Raw genomic sequence first — 17,994 nt, 5'->3', positions numbered from 1 at the left:
TGGTGAGCCGCGGGCACAAGGGGCCTTCACAGAGACTCCGCGTGGTTTTCCTGGGGAGCGGGGCAAGGAGGCGGGGAGCCTTGCAGAACTAACACAAGGCTTCGTCTGTGTGCAAGCCGAAGGAGGGTGGACTGAGCGGCCCACAGGGACTCTACCTTGCCTCTGGATTTTTCCGTGGCCTTTTTCAGGACCTTTCATTTGATCATCAAATAACCCCGCAGCAGGAGAAACCAATAAGGACAATTAGCTGCATTTCACAGCTGAGGAAGCTGAGGAGCTGAGGTGCAGTGATGCTGGAGGACGCAGTACATTGGAGCAGTCAAGAGTATCTGCTACACTACCACTTGATCTTCTAAGCCTCAATTTTCTCCCCCAAGAAAGTAAATACTCTTAACTGTTCTGGTAGACCTGCCCATGCTCTGTGGTGAGGGAAGCTCCAGGTCACCTTTGGGCAGGAGGTGGGGCCCAAGAGCCAAATCAATGCAAAGGCAGGACCCAGAGATCTATGATGGGCCAGGTGGTGTTCTAGAACTTTCTCAACTTCATCTCCTATCATCCTCACAGCTGCCCTGTCAGTCAGGCATCCTTTGCCTCATTTCGCAGAGAGAGGAGAGGCTGAGGGTCCACACACAGCCAGGGGTCAAACTCAGGTTGCAAGTCCTGTTTTTCCACCACCCTGTGCTGCTCCCTTGGAGGTGGGTTTAGCTCAAGAGGCAAGGGCTGATTCTGATTTATCCCCTCCTTCCCGCCAGACAGATGGCCCCAGGCAGAGGCAGCCCAGGAAACCAGGAAGCGAAACTGTGGGAGTCTGAGAAACTTGTGCTTTGAGATCATCCCTTTCTTCAGGCCAGCAGGAGTTTTTACAGAGAAATTTTACAGGATTAAAGAGTTACATACTTTTTTAAAAATCTAGAATAACTAGAAGAGAAACAAACATTCAACAAATCTCTGGAGGGAGAGTGTCTTTTTTATACTTGGAATCATCGATGAAATCGCAAAGGAAAGATTAGCAGGTTTGACTACAGAAAAATTGCCTTTTCTGCACTTAAAAAAAAGACTGAGAAGGGACAAGTGGGGAGAAATACTGACAGCAAATAAGGGAGATAAAATGTCTCTTTTTATTTATATATACTCTGCCTCCTTCCTAAAGAGTTTTGAGGAGGGAATATTTCATAAAAAGCACATACAAACTGATAGTTTAAAAATAAACAAAGGGTCTTATATACAAATAGGCAAGGAGCGTGAAGAAGCAATTTACGTAAAACAAATTATGACTAGTAAACGGATGTGTAGAAAAACATCCAACCTAGTTAACCGTCAAGGAAATACAAAGTTAAATAGAAAAAAATTTCAACTAACATCCAGTGCTCATACATGGGTGATAACAATTACACCTTACAATTCTTAAAGAAAATATAGTGATAGATACTGAGAACTATAAAAATATTTGTTCTCTTCAACAGAGTAATCTTACTACTAGGGACTTATGCCAAAGATTCTAAAATGTGGAAAGAGGTACATGAAGATGCTCACTGCAGAATAAAAAAACAAACCCCAAAAAGCTGAAAGTTGAAAATGACCTAAATGTCCTAAAGGCGAGAAATGCTTAACTAAAGCTTGCCCCATCCACTCAACGAAATACAATGCAGCTTTTTTTTTAAAAAATTATTTATTTATTTATTTTTCGCCGTGTCGGGTCTTAGTTGCAACACGTGGCATCTTCATTGCAGCATGTGGGATCTTTCGCTGTGGCGTGTGGGCTTCTCTCTAGTTGTGGCGCACGGGCTCCAGAGCGTGGGCTCTGTAGTTTGCGGCACATGGCCTTTGTTGCCCCCGCGGCATGTGGGATCTTAGTTCCCCAACAAGGGATCGAACCTGTGTCCCCTGCATTGGGAGAAGGATTCTTTACTACTGGAGCACCAGGGAAGTACGGCAATGCAGCTTTTATAAAAGAAGTTCATAGAGTCTTATGGTAAATAAAAACGCCTACAACAAAATGTTAAGTTTAAAAAGCAGGATATGGACTTGTAGCATTCATAATATATAATTCATAGTATGAATACAGTTATGTATGCATACAGATATGAGACAGGTGTGCACCCAGCAGGTGTGGGGCCTGGGGCAGGGATACAAATGGAGACCACATGCCGAATGCCTAAATATTAAATAATTATTATTTATTAAATATTTATTCAATCAATTTAATAATTAACAATGCAATAATTATGTATTAAATAACTATTAAATTAATAATTAGACATTTAAATTACTATACATTAAATATTAAAATATTAAATATTTAAATAAAATTACTTATTACATATTAAACTATTAAATAATTCATGCTGACAAATTGTCAAATAAAATGTCAAATATTCTGCTACCTTGTGATAAGCTAAGATGACTGTGGTAATCCTTAAAGCAACCACTAAGAAAATAATTCAACAACTCCAAACTAGAAATAACTCAAATGTCCATCAACTAATGAATGGGTAAACAATGGAATACTAGTCAGCAATTAAAAAGAAATGAGCTACTGACACACATTATAACATGAATAAACCTCAAAACCTTTATGCTGATTGAAAGAAGCCAGACACAAAAGAACAGATATTGCATGATTCCATTTACACTGACATATCCAAAACAGGCAAATCTACAGTGGCTATAGCTAGGGTTGGCAGTTTAACAGCAATTAACTGCAAATGGCCCAAGGGCTTTTTGGGGGGTGATAGAAGTGTTCTAACACTAAATTATGATGATGGTTATGGAGATGCACAACTCTGTAAATTTACTAAAAATCATTGAATTGTGTACTTAAAATGGGTGAAATTTATGGTACGTAAATTATACCTCAATAAAGCTATTTTAAAAAATATGCTAACATTTTAAAAATTGTGCTGCAAATGATACCATCAAGAAAATGGGGCTTCCCTGGTGGCGCAGTGGTTGAGAGTCCACCTGCCGATGCAGGGGACATGGGTTTGTGTCCCGGTCCGGGAAGATCCCACATGCCGCGGAGCAGCTGCGCCCGTGAGCCATGGCCGCTGAGCCTGCGCGTGTGGAGCCTGTTGCTCCGCAACGGGAGAGGCCACAACAGTGAGAGGCCCGCGTACCGCAAAAAAAAACAAAAAAAGAACAAGAAAATAAAAAGACCACCCACAGAATGGGATACAATACGTGCAAATCATATATCTGATAAGGGACTTGTATCCAGAATATATAAAGAACTCTTACAATTCAATAATAAAAAAGATAAAGTAACCCAACATAAAAATGGGCAAAGGATCAAAACAGACATTTCTCCAAAGAAGATATGCAAGTGGACAGTGACTGCATGAAAAGACGCTCAGTATCCTTAGGTATTAGGGAAATGCAAGTCAAAGCCACTAAACCACATGAGCTACTACTTCATACCCACTAGGAAGGGTATAATCAAAAAGGTGGATAAACAAGTGTTAGCAAAGGTGTGGAACCCTCATATACAGCTGGAGAGAATGTAAAATGGTGCAGTCACTTCAGAAAACTGTTCAGCAGTGCCTCAAATTTTTAACATGAAGTTCCCTTATGACCCAGAAATTCCACTTCAGTATAATACTCAAGAGAAATGAAAACACATGTCCACATACCAAGTGGTACATGAATGTTCATAACTGCAGTATTCACAACATCCCCAAAATGGAAACAACCCAAATGTCTGTCAATGGATAAATGAATAAATTAAATGTGGTACACCCATAGAGTGGACTATTATTCATCAATAAAAAGGATTGAAGTACTGACTCACGCTACAACATGGATGAACCTTGAATATATTATGCTAACTGCAAGCAGCCAATCACCAAGGACCACATATTGATTAGGCAAATGTATAGAGAGGGAAAGTAGCCTAGTAGTTGCCTTGGACTGCGGGGGTTTGGAGGAAAATGGGGAATGAGTACTAATGGGAACAGTGTTTCTTTTGAGGGTGAGTAAAATGTTCTAAAACTGATTGTGGTGATGGTTGCAGAACTTTGTGGACATAGTGAAAACTGTTGAATTGTACACTTCAAGTGGATTAAAGGGTATGTGAATTATATCTCAGTAGAGGTGTAAAAACAAAACAACAGTGTAGGGCTTCCCTGGTGGCGCAGTGGTTGAGAGTCCGCCTGCCAATGCAGGGGACGCAGGTTCGTGCCCTGGTCCGGGAAGATCCCACATGCCGCGGAGCAGCTGGGCCCGTGAGCCATGGCCACTGCGCCTGCACGTCCGGAGCCTGTGCTCCGCAACGGGAGAGGCCACAACAGTGAGAGGCCCGCGTACCGCAAAAAAAAAAAAAAAAAAAAACCAACAGTGTATGCTACTGTCGCCAATATCACTGCTATGTTCCCAGAATCCTCGTGTCATTGTTTCCTTGGTGTCTCCACAGTTCTTCCCAGAACGGCCCTTTGGCCCTTTTTTCAGCCTTCCCCTAGCAAAGAGTCAGTAGACAGGTATGAGTCCCAACTCTAGTAGCCTGGCTTGGGAAACTCCCGTATCCTCTTTGGGGTCCAGTTTCCATGACTCTCTATATTGATTTGTTTTCTCATTCATTCAACAGACGTTTCACTCATTCATCAGAGCAAACATTTGCTGAGAGTTCACTGTGTCCCAGGCACTGTTCTAGGTGCTACAGATACAGCTGTGAACCAAAGTTGCTGCCCTCCTGGAGCAGGTGGGAGGAGGGAGTACAAACAGGTACATTAATTCTGCAAATACATTACAGAAAGCATGTGTGTCTGGCTCCTCGAGGACAGAAACATGCCTGGCTTCTCCTTCTGCTAAGGCTATCTCAGCCTCATACAGGGAGGCACCTATAGATTGTAACTAGACTTGGTGCTTTAACTGGATAATTCCTTGAATAAATCTGCCCAAATAACACTGTGAGATTCGATTCCCAAAGGAGTATTCCTATAGTAGGAGGGGATAGAACTTTAGTCACCAACTCATTCATTCATTCATTCATACAAGTGGTTTGAGCATCTTATAGTGGTTAAATCATTTTGTCTGCCAGTAATAGAAACCTGATTTAAACTGGCTTAAGCATAAAAGGGAATTTGTTGGCTAAAGTAACTAAAAAAGTACCAGGGTGGTTTGATCCTGGTGTGCGCACAGCATCATCAAGAACACCTCTCAGCCCAGTTCTCCTCTGATTGGCTCCATTCCTGAGCGAGTGCTCCCTTGGTGGAGGCAAAATGGCTGCAGAGTGTTCCAGAATCTCATCTTCCAGTTCCAGACCCCAAGGATAGGGAGCTCTTCCTCTCCCGCCCTAACTTCCCTTTCTAAGGCTCCCTCTGCCCTTTTCCACAAAAGTCCTGCCTGGGCCCCTATTGAATTGAGTTCAGGCTTGAACTAATCACTGTAGTCAGAGAGTGAAATGAGCTAATTCCTAGCTCATCAGGGCCTGGGCATTTGCCAAGGGCAGGAGCCGTCAGCCCCGTCCGAAGCACAAGGGCTGAGAGCAGGGGAGGGGGTGGCTCCCAAAGGAAAACTGGGATGCTGTTACCAGAAGCTGGAGAACAGACGCTTCGTAAACAAACAAAAATAACCCGTGACCCCACATACTTTGGTACCAGGCCTGTCAATTACTGCCTTACGTATGTAATGAACATAGGACATGAGAGAGAGGTGACAGGGGTTTAGATAAGATGCTGCGGAAATTCAGAAATCAAGGACCACCTCATGCAGGAGGTACCATATGAACTTGACTTTGAAGGATGAGTGGAATTAGTCATATGTATCCATGAGAGAGGGCACTCCAGGCTGGGAGGACTGTGTGACCTAAGGTATGGGGGATGCAGACTATAAATGGGGGAATTGAGCGATTCGGTGTGGCCAGAACACAGGCCCAGGAAGAGGTGGTGTAGCCTCTGAGGGAGGAGGTGGAAGCAGGGATCAGATCTTAGGGGGCCTCAGGGGCCGGGATAAAGAGCTTAGAAGACAGTCTAGAGAAAGCAGGAAACCACTGAAGGTTGTGATCATGGCAGTGATATCACCTGGGACATGAACCTGCTCAGATAATTTAACTTAGAAAGGGAGAGCAACCAGTTTAGAGCCTCCAGATATGGTCTAAGCAAAAAGCAAAGAGAATCTGAATGTCCCATTGGCACCTCCAACCCAGCATGTCTGAGACAAAAGCCAGCCAGCTTGGTTTCCCCACGCCACTTCTCTACCTGTGTTTTCTGTCCTGATGAATGGCGTCAGCATCCCCATGAGTCATCCCGGACTCCCACCTCTCCCATGTCCCCCGCAACAAACTCATCCACAAATCCGGTCCATTTTTCCTCCTGTTTCTTGAATGTACTTGTCTTGTTCCTCTGCACCACCTTACTCCTCAGGCCGTCATCATCTGTTTCTTGGATGGCTCCAACAGCCTCTTTTTTTTTTTTTTTTTTTTGTGGTACGCGGGCCTCTTACTGTTGTGGCCTCTCCCGTTGCGGAGCACAGGCTCCGGACGCGCAGGCTCAGCGGCCATGGCTCACGGGCCCAGCCGCTCCGCGGCATGTGGGATCTTCCCAGACCGGGGCACGAACCCGTGTCCCCTGCATCGGCAGGCGGACTCTCAACCACTGTGCCACCAGGGTAGCCCCTCCAACAGCCTCTTAACTGGCCTCCCGGCCTCCAGCCTTATGCCCTTTCAATCCTCCATACAGCAGCCAGGGTCATCTATTTAAATTACAGCCAGCTGGGGACTCCCCACTGACCAAGCCCTTTCAGGATGTGGTTTCCAGCCTCACATCTTCCTGCACCCCCAGCCATTCTGAGCTGCGTTCAACTCACCAAATGTTGCTGTTCTCTTTCCCCTCTGGACACTTGTATGTGCTGCTTCCTCTGCTCTCCCCCACACTCCCCTCCCGCCTCCTTTGTTCCTAGTGTAGGAGCTGGAGGGCTGTTCCTGTTGGGAACGTGTTTAGGAGGCTGGGAGACAAGAGAAAAGAGTAGGGGGAGTGCTGGGAGCTTCCTGTGGTGGACACATTCCTTGTCTGCCCGGCACCTGCCTTCTCCTGGGAACAGCAGCGCCTCTCCCCACATTTTGTGAGCTGCTCCCCACACGCAGGTGTGTGGTCCAGTCGGAGCCGCCACCTTACATGGTCTTGCCTCCCTGTCATAGGGGTTCACTGTGAGGTGGATGACCCAACCAGTCTGGTCCCCAAAAGTTTCCTAACCAGAGCTATGGAGAAATGGCCTCTTTCCTTTTTGGTTGAGGCTGAAAAGCTAGATTGTGGAGCTCCTTGCTGCCAGGTGCCCTGCCTTGTGGCAAAAGGTGACATTCAGAGAGAAATGAAAATGACAGGCTGAGGGGAGGGTCCTGACAGGGTTCTGGTCACTTCTAAGATCCAGGGCGACTTGTTAACTTGCTGTCCTGTAGAACAATGCTTCTCAGACTCTCTGTGGGGAAGGGCCAGATTTTTTTCCCAATCTACTATAAATCACTACACAATAAAAAAAACTTTAAAAAAAATACCCTAAACACATTTTTTTAACACCTCATTATTTTTTTACTGTTGTATTCAACAGACCTAACATTAATTTGTCAATTTGTTATAAAAAGTTGTCAACACTTGATCCTAATTTCTGTGCTCACCTCGTCACGGGCTATATCAAGCAGCCAGTTAGTGGCACACACTTTGGGTAGCCCTGCCCCAGAGGCCTTCGTCCACCCTTGCTGGCCCCAGCTCTGCATTCCAGCCTGAAGGAATGGGGAAACAGAGGAACTGTAGGGCAAGCAAGTTCTTTTTAAAGAAGTAATGCTGCCCAAGGGGGAGGTGGGGAGGGGGAGGGACGGAGTGGGAGTTTGGGGTTAGCAGATGCAAACTATTATATATAGAATGGATAAACAATAAGGTTCTACTGTATAGCACAAGGAATTATATTCAATATCCTGTGATAACCCCTAATGGAAAATAATATAAAAAAGAATGCATATATATGTGTGTAACTGAATCCTTTTGCTGTACAGCAGAAATTACCACAACATTGTAAATCAACTATACTTCAATTTTTAAAAAAAGTGGTAACATAGAAGTTTCACACGTCCCTTTCATTCCATTCCACTGGTGAAAAACATGGTCACACTTATTTGCAAGGAAGACGGGAAAAGATAGCCTCTAGTTGAGTGGACTTGTGCTGTTACTAAAAAGTTCCATGACTAAAAACAAAAGGGGAGGACGATTATGGGAGACCACAGCTTTTGCCACATGCTGCTGAGAGCCACTAGGGGGCTGCCCCCAGGGCCTGACTCTATGCTCGGGAGTGCGGGAGGCTTGGCTACTTGGGGACTATATTGGTATCTGCTGCTTTGCAGCAAACCACCCCAAATTTAGTGGCTTAAAATAACAACCATGTTCTTGGCTCACGTTTTTGTCGGTCAGCAATGTGTCTGGGTTCAGTTGGTGGTTCTGCCGGTGGTCTCGCCTGGGGTCGCTCATGCAGTTGTTGTCATCTGGTGGTTTGATTAGGGCTGGATGGGCTAAGATGTCCTCACACACGCATCCAGCAGTCAGCAGTCTTAAAGCTGAGGTGCCTCGGTTCTCCATGTGGCCTCTTCAGCAGGCTAAGCTCAGGCTCACTCACGTCCTGGTCTCTGTTCCAACCACAACCAGGGAGAGAGAGAGAGAGAGAGAGAGCGCAAACCTCATGCACAGGTGTGCTTCAAGCCTCTGCTTGCGTCACATTTGCAAACGGCCCATCGGCCAAAATAAGCCATATTGCCAAGCTTGAATTCAAGGGGAAGAGAGAAAATCACTTCTTGATGGGAAGAGCAGTAAAGTAACGTTGCTGAGAAGCACAGGAGGAATGTTTCATAACATCTTCACAAAGAGCCTTCCATAGTGACCTCAGCTTCCACCTATAAGACAAGGAATGTCTGTCCTTGTTCAGGCTCTTGTGGCCCTAAGAAAAAAAAAAATCCCCCAATGCCCCAAGGAATGAGTTCTCTTTTTCAGGGTACATATGGCCTTGCCCTGCATCTGAAGGGCTGCCAGGAACCAAAGCAGTCCCTGGAGGCAGAAGCTCTTCCTCTGTCTCACCGCTGAGCTGCGAGGTCTTCCTCATGGTGCCTCTTCCCCCTCTGTCTGCCCCATTCTCCTCTCTGCTGATTGTTTTGTTTCTATTTACTTCCAACACCTGCTCCCTCACAATTTCTGCTTGCCCTGGGCATCGATCTGTGGCACCCTTTCACCTTCCGGCCCTGTGGCTAGCTGGCTCAGCCTCTCCATCTTTCCCCCATTCCTGTTCCAGAAACCATCACCTTGACCGGCTGGCTCATATCCTCAATCTGGACCACTTTGTGGTGGGCAGGCCAGCCTATGGATAGGCTGTCTGGAGCTCAGGTGTCCACATTTCCTCCAATCACCTGGAGAAGTAGAGGAGCACTATTGTAGGTTGAATGGCGGCCCCCAAAATATATGCCATGTCCTAATTCTCAGAAGCTGTGAACGTGACTTCATTTGGAAAAAGGGTCTTTGTAGATGTGATTGAGATGAAATTATCCTGGATTATGCAAATAGGCCCTAAATTTAAAAACAAGTGTCCTACCAAGGAAAAGACAGACACAGAGGAGACTGTGCAAAGATGGAGGCAGAGGTTGGCATTATTCAACCACAAGCCAGGAAAAACCTGGCACCACCAGAAGCTAGAAGACTCAAGGAAGGATTCTCCCCTAGAGCATCTGGAGGGAGGGTGGCCCTGACAACGCCTTCTCAGACTTCCAGCCTCCAGAACTATGAGAAAATAAATTTCTGTTATTTCAAGCCACCAAGTTTGTGGTCATTTATTACAGCAGCTCTAGGAAACTAATATAGACACTGCTCAAAATAGAGCCTCCTAAGCAGCAGGACCCATTGGTAAGGCAACTTCCCGGCACAGACATATAGGCCACAGGAGCACATACCTCATTCCCCGACCAGTGACACTTTTCTCTGTACTGCCTGAAGCTGTTTTATATATTATCCTATTTAATCTTCCCAACAATGTCAAAGTGAGGACAGCATTTGCCCAGGTTCACAGAAGCCTGAGGCTCAAACAGGTCAAAACTGCCTGACTCCTGAGCCATCCTCTTTCCCTGAGTCAGTCGGCTTCTTTTACTAGAAAGGAGGAAGGAAGAACAAGAGGGAAAGAGAAAGGCAGCAGGAAGAGGAAACGAGAGAGACGGACAAAGGGAGAAGTGAGGGGAGACACGTGTATAAGAAGAAAGGGGAGGGCTTCCCTGGTGGCGCAGTGGTTGAGAGTCCGCCTGCCGATGCAGGGGACACGGGTTCGTGCCCCGGTCCGGGATGATCCCACATACCGCGGAGCGGCTGGGCCCGTGAGCCATGGCCCCTGAGCCTGCGCGTCCAGAGCCCCGCAACGGGAGAGGCCATGACAGTGAGAGGCTCGCGTACTGCAAAAAAAAAAAAAAGAAGAAAGGGGAGAGAAGGCCCAGGGATTGTGCGAAGGTGGAGAAACTCATCTCCTCACCACCTCTACTCAGACCGTGTTCTTCAGAATGTCACCTCTGCTCTCAGCTGTACTGGTTAGCCAGGTAGCCGCTGTTCACAGCCCTTCATCTGCTCCTTATTCTCAGGCTTTCTGAGCCTCCAGTGTGAATGGAAAAAGCCACAACAATCCACTGGGTAAAGAATTCTTTGGGCTGCCCCATCAGGGCTCAGAATAATGTTACACCAGAGGGTAGATTAAATCCAGCAGAGCGGCAGCCCCAGCTTCTGGGCTAACAGGGGATGGGAAGCAGGTGTGCCCTTGTGCCGTAGGGTGGCTCATGAAGACTGTCTTGGACACTCTTCTGCCTCTCCTTCCGGGCCCTTCTCTAAGCACCCTCAATCCCACCCTGGTATCCTATATCCCCAGCTACCCCTGGGCTTACCATCATGAGATAATGACATCCTCAGCCCCCCATGACTCAGCGAGCCCGTCCTTGCTGTGTGTCCTGTGAGAAGGCATCTAGGCTGAGGAGGCAGGGCAGTGGCAGGTCTTCCTGGAGCCCTCCAGCCACACCCTGGCCATGGTCCCTCTCTGTGTACATGTAAGGCCAGGCCAGGGCTGGGAAGACCAAAGAGGGCACTTGAGAGCTGGTCCATATCTCCTGAGATCCTAGAGTCTCAGAGGTCCTGTGAGCCAGTCCTTTCATTTTATCAGTGGGCAAACTGAGGGTCAGAGAGGTAAGGGGAGGAGCCCAAGGCCACACTGTCTGCACACTGCTCATAGCCCCGACACCCAGCCCAGCGCCCTTCCCTCTGGCAGCTCCCAGGACCCCAGCGGCCAGTGAGCCAGCAAGAGCCTCACATGTGATTACAATCACCGTGGGCTTGGCCTGAGCCCAGCCACACCACAAGCACATCCAGGCCTGGTCGCTGGCCAAGTTTCCATCTCAGTAGAAAAATGAATAGGTTCAAGGGATACATGTTAATCTCAAACACACGAGTGGGAAGGAGTGGGGTGAGAGGGAGAGGCCAGCCAGGATTTCTCGGGCAATGTCAGTCCACCAATAGCTCCTGAGGAGACAGAATGCCCCTGGCCAACAGAGAAAAAACAGGCTGTGTGCCTGCTAGGGGACCAGGACTGCCCACCTGTTGGGCATTATGGTTCAAGAGCCATCTCAGGATTGTTTGTGGTTATAAACCCTGCCGGCTCCTGGGCCCAAGATGGAACTCAGCTGGTAAGACTTGGCCGGGGGTCCCCATAGCAGTCACCCCTCCTCTGTAGGCTCCTTTCTTGCAGTAAGCATTTTCCACAGCCTTTGTGTTTCTATCTTTCCTTCAACATCACCATCCCCTGCCACAGATAAAGAAACTGAGGTGCAAGGATGAAGGATGGCCCGAGGCCGGGTAGCCAGAGGAGTTGGGATGGGCTAGGACACAGGCCAGGCTGGCCCACAGCCTCCCTCAGATGCTCCTGAGCTGCCCCGGGGCAGCCTGGGCTGTGCCTGGGACTCCCCTGCTTTCTCCTGCCCAGCGCCATGCCCAGCATCTGAAGACTTACTCCATGAACTGTCGTGTTCATCTGCCCTACCTCAGCGGCATGGCCCTGGTGGGGTCCCAAATTCCACCCTAGCTGCCAGCTTTTGCCCCCCTAATAATGACGTCTCACATCCTTGAGGCTTCTACACTCTTTCTGCAGCCCTTCCACCCTCGAGACTAAAGTTCCTCCTTTCCGCTCAGACTTGAAGCCATCGTGAGCAGCACGCTTCTCCCAGTCTACCTCAACTCCCAGAACACCCATCTGCAAGCTGTGCTGGGTTCTGGCCTCAGAGAAGCAGGACATTTGAGTTTTTCACCTATGATATATGTGCATCTACCCTTTGGGGGGCTTATAACAGGTTCAATAGATATTAGGAGAAGCACCACTCTCTGCCCTGGGGGCAAAGGAGTTAACACTTTGCTGGAACCGTACTAACACCATGTGATATGCTAAAAACTCTACGGAGGACAGCAGCCATCAATTAAATATCAACTGTCAGGTGGGGAAGAGCTGTGGCCCCCAAAGGGAACAATGGACTTTTTGATTAGTGATGCCTCTGAGGGAATACCATTCCTCAGAAAATGAGGTCTGCCTCAGAGAAATGTGCTTATTTACACTGACTTCTAGACTGGCTGAGGACAGCCCAGGGCCTGCAGCCAGGCATCTGAGTGAAGGGGCGAGCAAGCTCCAGTGCGGCTTCTTGCCGACTGGGGGATTTACGGGCTTCCTGGATGGGCCAAGCAGCTTGGGTTTGAGGCCAGCAGCTGGGCCAGGAGGTTGGCCAAGGTTTTCTTAGAGGCTTTGCAAGCAGTTGGGCCCTTGGGGGAAATGTCTTGGACACATGGCGGGGTGGGGGGGAGGTTACCTGGTCTTCCATCTCCTCCAGAGGCGAGGTCTCAGCAGGGGCATTTTTTCCTGATGAGGCAGGGGTGGGAGCCATGGGGGTGGGTTGGGGAAACGGAGCACAGAAATGAAGCATTATTCTCAAAAGGCCATCTCTCTCTTTTTTCTGCTTTCATAAAGCCCCCGTGATCACTTTGTATTTAAGCCAATCTTGCTTTTTCAAAGAAATGAAGAAAGGAAAAGAAGTTTTTCCAGGTCTAATTATAAAAACCGTAAGTCTGGAAAGATATGGAGGAAACTTCTGTCTCCTGGTTCTGCCTCCACCAGGTACCAGCGAGGCCCAGAGGGAGGTGCTGCTCTGTGAACACCTTGCCAGGGGTGGGGAGAGCTCCATCAGCAGCCCCAGGGCCCCCAGTCTCAAGACACCCCACCCCCATTCTAGTCACATCCCCATTGCTGGAATTAAAGTCCATTTCTTTCCTTTCAATTGTCGTGAGAACTAGACAATGACCAAGAGACTAGAAGAGCTGGTGATTTGAGTCCTTCTAGGCTCTGAGGGAAAGCAGGCTGGGGGGGTCTCTGTCACCCCAGGGCACCTAGTTCTTAAAATCTCTACCGTCCCATGAAAGGGCAAGCCCCAGATCCAGGACTGCCTCAGTAGGACAACTGTCTGAACCTCATGGCCAGGGTGGCATCCTCCTAAGCAGATGGCATCAGTCTCCTGGTCTTGCGCTGACCAAGAAGAACAGAGGGGGTGGCCCTTGATTTCCTGTTTGAAGATGTGCTGGTGGGTAGGGGGAAGTTGGGGGAGAGTGAAAGCATCTCATCCTCTCCCTCATCCATCAAATCTACAAATCTCGACTTCCCCAAGGTGAGGTAGAAGTGGGCTGACGGGGCCCAGGGAGCAGGCATCTGGCAGGAGCGGCCGTGCTCTGGCAGCTCCTCCAACTCTGACAAGCTTTGAGCTCTGAAACCAGGCCCTGGGGGATGCCCATCACCCCGCAGCCAACCTCTCCTTGCTCCCAGAGCCCCTCACAGCCCTGGCCACTCAAGATAGCATTTTCTAAACACTGGAGAAAGAAGCAGACGGGAGGAGAGGCCTGGGAGCTGGAGACGGCCCCAGGAGGAAAGCAGGCTCCCTGCTGAGAAAGGTCGAGGCACCCAGATTCCACAGGGGACTGGACGAGGCCGGAGCACGGCTCTCACCCTGGCTCTGACACCACGCTGAGTGGGAGCCACACAGTGGCGGGAGCCAGAGCCCTTGGCCTGGCCAGTAGTTCTGTGGTCATAACTCGTGCTCCCCTGAGCAGCCCGAGCACAGACACTGCCCCCACCAGCACCCCGTGCCCCAGGAGCTCCTGCAGAGCTGCCCAGAGGGGCGATGGCAGAGCTAATCCTATCAGCGGGTTTGAACGAAGCACTGTTCCCTCTGTGCTTCAGTTACAGGACCAGGCCTGGCTCGTGGCCTTGTGGCGCTCAATATATATCTGGGGAAAGAATGACTTGCTGTATTACTCCACCTGGAGGGAGCTGGCGTTTTAGCTGGGACAAATTCCCCAGGGATGGAATTTCAGAGGCAGAAAGGATAACCGGCGTCCCTTAAAGCAAACACGGAGGGGCTTGGTTAAGTGTAGGTGGCCTGCGTGGGGGAATCTGGATGACCCGAGCTCTTGACCCATCTGGGGTGTTTTTAGGTGTTTGTAGGAAAATCATCCAACAACAACAACAATAAGAGTAATGATGGGTGCTACAGCGCAGAGGTGGCGGGGTTGGGGGGGAATCTTCTGACGGGCTCCAGAGTGTAGTTTCAAGGTCACTTCCGGCCCCCCCTGAAACCTTCAGAATAACTGGAGCAGCTCAGCCTGCTGCCCTGTAACCCGAGAACCCCTGAAAAGTGGGCTGTTTGGGGTTCCGGGCTGGCCGCTCATTGAATCCCTACCCCCTTAAACTCTCACCTCCAAAGACAGTCACGCAGCCAGCGCTTCAAGGGAGATCTGCACACCTCACACATCCCACGGATGACCTTTGGTTCCCCTCCAGCCTGGACAGGGTGAAATAGAGCCTCTCGCCACTACCCAGCTCAGCGCGCTGCTGCCTCAGGGCAGAAACCTTGAGAGGAATCTCAGCTCCGGCCAAGGTAAACAGAGGAGTCGGGACTGGCTAAGCCAGGTGGCTTCTTTCTCCCCACCTTCAGTCGCCCTCACTACCATCCTCTGGAGCCAGTGAGGTGTTTGGGTAACCCCAAGATCCCCCTCCACACTGTCTACAGCCAGCACCGGTGTTCCGGCAGCATTCCAGAACTGTGGCCTGGCTGTGGGTCGCTGCCTTTGAAAGGGTGAGAAGTACGGGGCTCTGGTTCTCAGGAGAGAGACTACCTCAACCGGCCTGCCTCCTGCCTGCTTGGCCTTCCCTGAGCAGGAACCCCTTTTGGGGAGGGGTGATGGTCCCCTGAGCAGGGGTCCACTCCCTGCCCCCTGCCAGATGCAGCCCAGAGTCCCTATTCTACAGGTAAAGGAAGAAATTCCCTGATCTCTCTTGCCATCCCATCCAAGGTCCCCCACGCTCCTCCAGGCCTAACCTCATGCTGAAATGCTGACATGTCCCCGTCCGCTGGGCTTTGTGAAAAAACCTTTCCTACCTTTGTGACTCCGGGTTCCAAAGCTTCACCGCTTTCTCTTCTCCAGATAAAGAACCCCAGCATCGGACAGTGTTTCCTTCACTCTGGAACACAGAAATAAAACGCAAGCCATAAATGAGAGTTGTATCTGTAATTTAATGTTTTCTAATAGCCACATTAAAAAAAAAGAAAGGTGACATTTGTTTGAATGTTACGTTTCATTTAACCCAATATATTTATATTAACTCAAATGAAACTTATCATTTCAACCTTTAATTAACATAAAAAATTATCGATGAGATAGCTTACATTCTTTTTTTCCGTGCTAAGTGTATTCGCTTCCTAGGGCAGCTAGAAAAAAGTGCCACAAACAGGGTGTGTTAAAATAATAAAAATTTATTCTCTCATAATTCTGGAGGTTGGAAGTCTAAAATCAAGGTGTGGGCAGGGCCGTGCTCCCTCTGAAGGCTCTGGGGAAGAATCCTTCCTTGCCTCTTGTTAACTTCTGTTCGTTAGTCCTTGGTGTTCCTGGGTGTTCGGCTGTCTCCCTCCAGTCTCTGTTGCCCTCACCACACCACCTTCCCTTCTGTGTCTTGATCTGCACATGGCCTCCTTATAAGCATTCACTGGATTTAGGGCTCACCTTAATCCAGTAAAGTGTCATTTTAACTTAAACAATTACAAAGATTCTATTTCCAGTTAAGGTCACATTCTGAAGTTCCAGGTGGACGTGAATTTTAGAGGGCGCGCCATTCAACCCAGTGCAATGTCCGATTCAACTTGACCTGGTCAATAAAGTCCATGACTCCTCCCCCATCTGATGTTTGGCTCCTAAGTTTCTGTCCTGTTGTCTTTGTCCCTTTGTTTTCACTCTGGTGGTGCTTGGGGCAGGACCCCAGGTAAAAAGAAACAAGTGAGATTAATTTTAATAAGATTAATTAACTTTAACCCAGTATTTCCAAAATATTATCTCAATATCTAATCAATACGGAAAAGGATCAACGAGATATTTTACATTCTTTTCTTCGCACTAAGTCTTCAAAATCATGTATGTGACGCTTACAGCACATCTCAATCCAGACGAGCCACGTTTCAAGTGCTCCACAGCCGCGGGTGGCTAGCGGTACCTTGTTGGACAGCGCGGCTCAAGAAATTAGAAAAAAAGAGTGAGGCCTATGGTGATGCAGGGGATGTCCCTGGGGAGGTTGGGGTCGGGGGAGGGCCAGGAGTGGCATTTCCCCAATGACTCCACCCACTCCATGTTCTGGGTCTCTCCTGATTATCTTTCATCTGTGTCTCCTGGTGGTGGAGACGGGATGAGGAATCTCTGAAGTTAAGTCAGAGTTACTGCCAGTCTCTTAAAGCTGCAAGGGACATCTCTCTCCTCTCTCTCTTTCACACAAACGCACACATACACACACACTCACATATCTTGAGAGCCTTCCAATTTTCTTCTGCTATGCACGGACTTCACAAAAAGTGACTCAACCTTACATAAGATCTGAGGGGGCCCAGGAGTGTGACTCACTGCCTTGAAATTTCCAGTGGGTTACACATGTCTTCCTAGATGATTTTTTAAATTTTATCTTTAATGGTTGTCAAAAAGAAACAATTTGGTGTGGGAGTCAGATTGGGAGGAGAATCCCGCCTCAGGGCAGGAAAGGATAGTTGTGATGGACAGGAGGGGACTGGGCCTGCGGACAGGGCCCTCGAAGTGTCAGGATTCAGAAGGTTCTGGTGAGAAAGGAGGATGCTTCCTCTCAGGACCTCAGGGCATTTCAAGATACTTAGTGTTACAATCACCTCAAATGGCAAGAGTCAGCCCCTGGGGTCTCCAGGAAGTACTTTGATTTAGGGAGGTTTGAACAACTTCAGTGTCACTGCTGCCTAAAAAGCTGCAGAACGCTGCAGGGCAGGGGTTCCCAGCTATTGCCGCACACTAGAATCCTCTGGGGAGCTTTTTAAAATCCCTACACCCAGTCACACCCCAGACCAACTCGATCAGGACCTCTGGAGATGGGGCCCAGGCATCAGTATTTTTTGTAGGTTTCCCAGGTGATCGCAACATGAAGCCCACGAGGAGACCCTGCTTGTGGGAGGGCCTGGGGCCCTTTTACACCAGGTGGATAATTCCAGTCCTTGACGCCTAATGAGGCCCTAAGGCACAAGGGGGAATTGTTAGTTTACAGGTGGTGGCAACTTCCCCCAGAGAACTAGAGCCTCTGTTTGGCCAGGACTAGGAGGTGTCTTTGGGTGTGAAACGTGCAGCCCCCAGGGAACGGCCTGCATGGGCTGAAAGTGTGGAGGAGGGCTACCGAATTGTCTCATGTGAAAGAAATACCAGAAATTGGAGAGTTGGGGCTGGCAGCTGGAGGAGAGAGGCACTGCCAGGGAGAACATTCAGGCATTCAACTGGTATGTGTGTGAAGGAATAGCCATCGACAGTCTTAGGAGTGTGTGACAGGGACTTCCCTGGTGGTCCAGTGGTTAAGACCAGGCGCTTCCACTGCAGGGGGCACGGGTTCGATCCCTGGTCCTTCATGTTGTGTGGCCAAAAAAAA

General features: G+C 48.7%; 1 long non-coding RNA gene across 2 annotated transcripts; it reads right to left on the bottom strand.

Annotated features, from left to right (window-relative positions):
- Positions 1 to 1,656: 1,656 nt before the first annotated feature.
- Positions 1,657 to 9,929, bottom strand: LOC137205222 (uncharacterized). Of its 2 annotated transcripts, none has more exons than XR_010934055.1 (3): positions 8,376 to 9,904; positions 6,799 to 7,708; positions 1,657 to 1,884 (listed from the first exon to the last, which is right to left on the bottom strand). It is a non-coding gene; the product is annotated as an uncharacterized lncRNA (long non-coding RNA). The 2 variants fall into 2 exon arrangements; XR_010934054.1 differs by lacking the exon at positions 1,657 to 1,884 and adding an exon at positions 9,911 to 9,929 and having other exon boundaries at positions 4,309 to 7,708; positions 8,376 to 9,373.
- Between the last annotated feature and the right edge of the window lie 8,065 nt (positions 9,930 to 17,994).

Source organism: Pseudorca crassidens, chromosome 14 (assembly GCF_039906515.1).
Source record: "Pseudorca crassidens isolate mPseCra1 chromosome 14, mPseCra1.hap1, whole genome shotgun sequence".
NCBI classification, from domain to species: domain Eukaryota; kingdom Metazoa; phylum Chordata; class Mammalia; order Artiodactyla; family Delphinidae; genus Pseudorca; species Pseudorca crassidens.
This window is presented reverse-complemented; position numbering and strand designations above follow the sequence as displayed.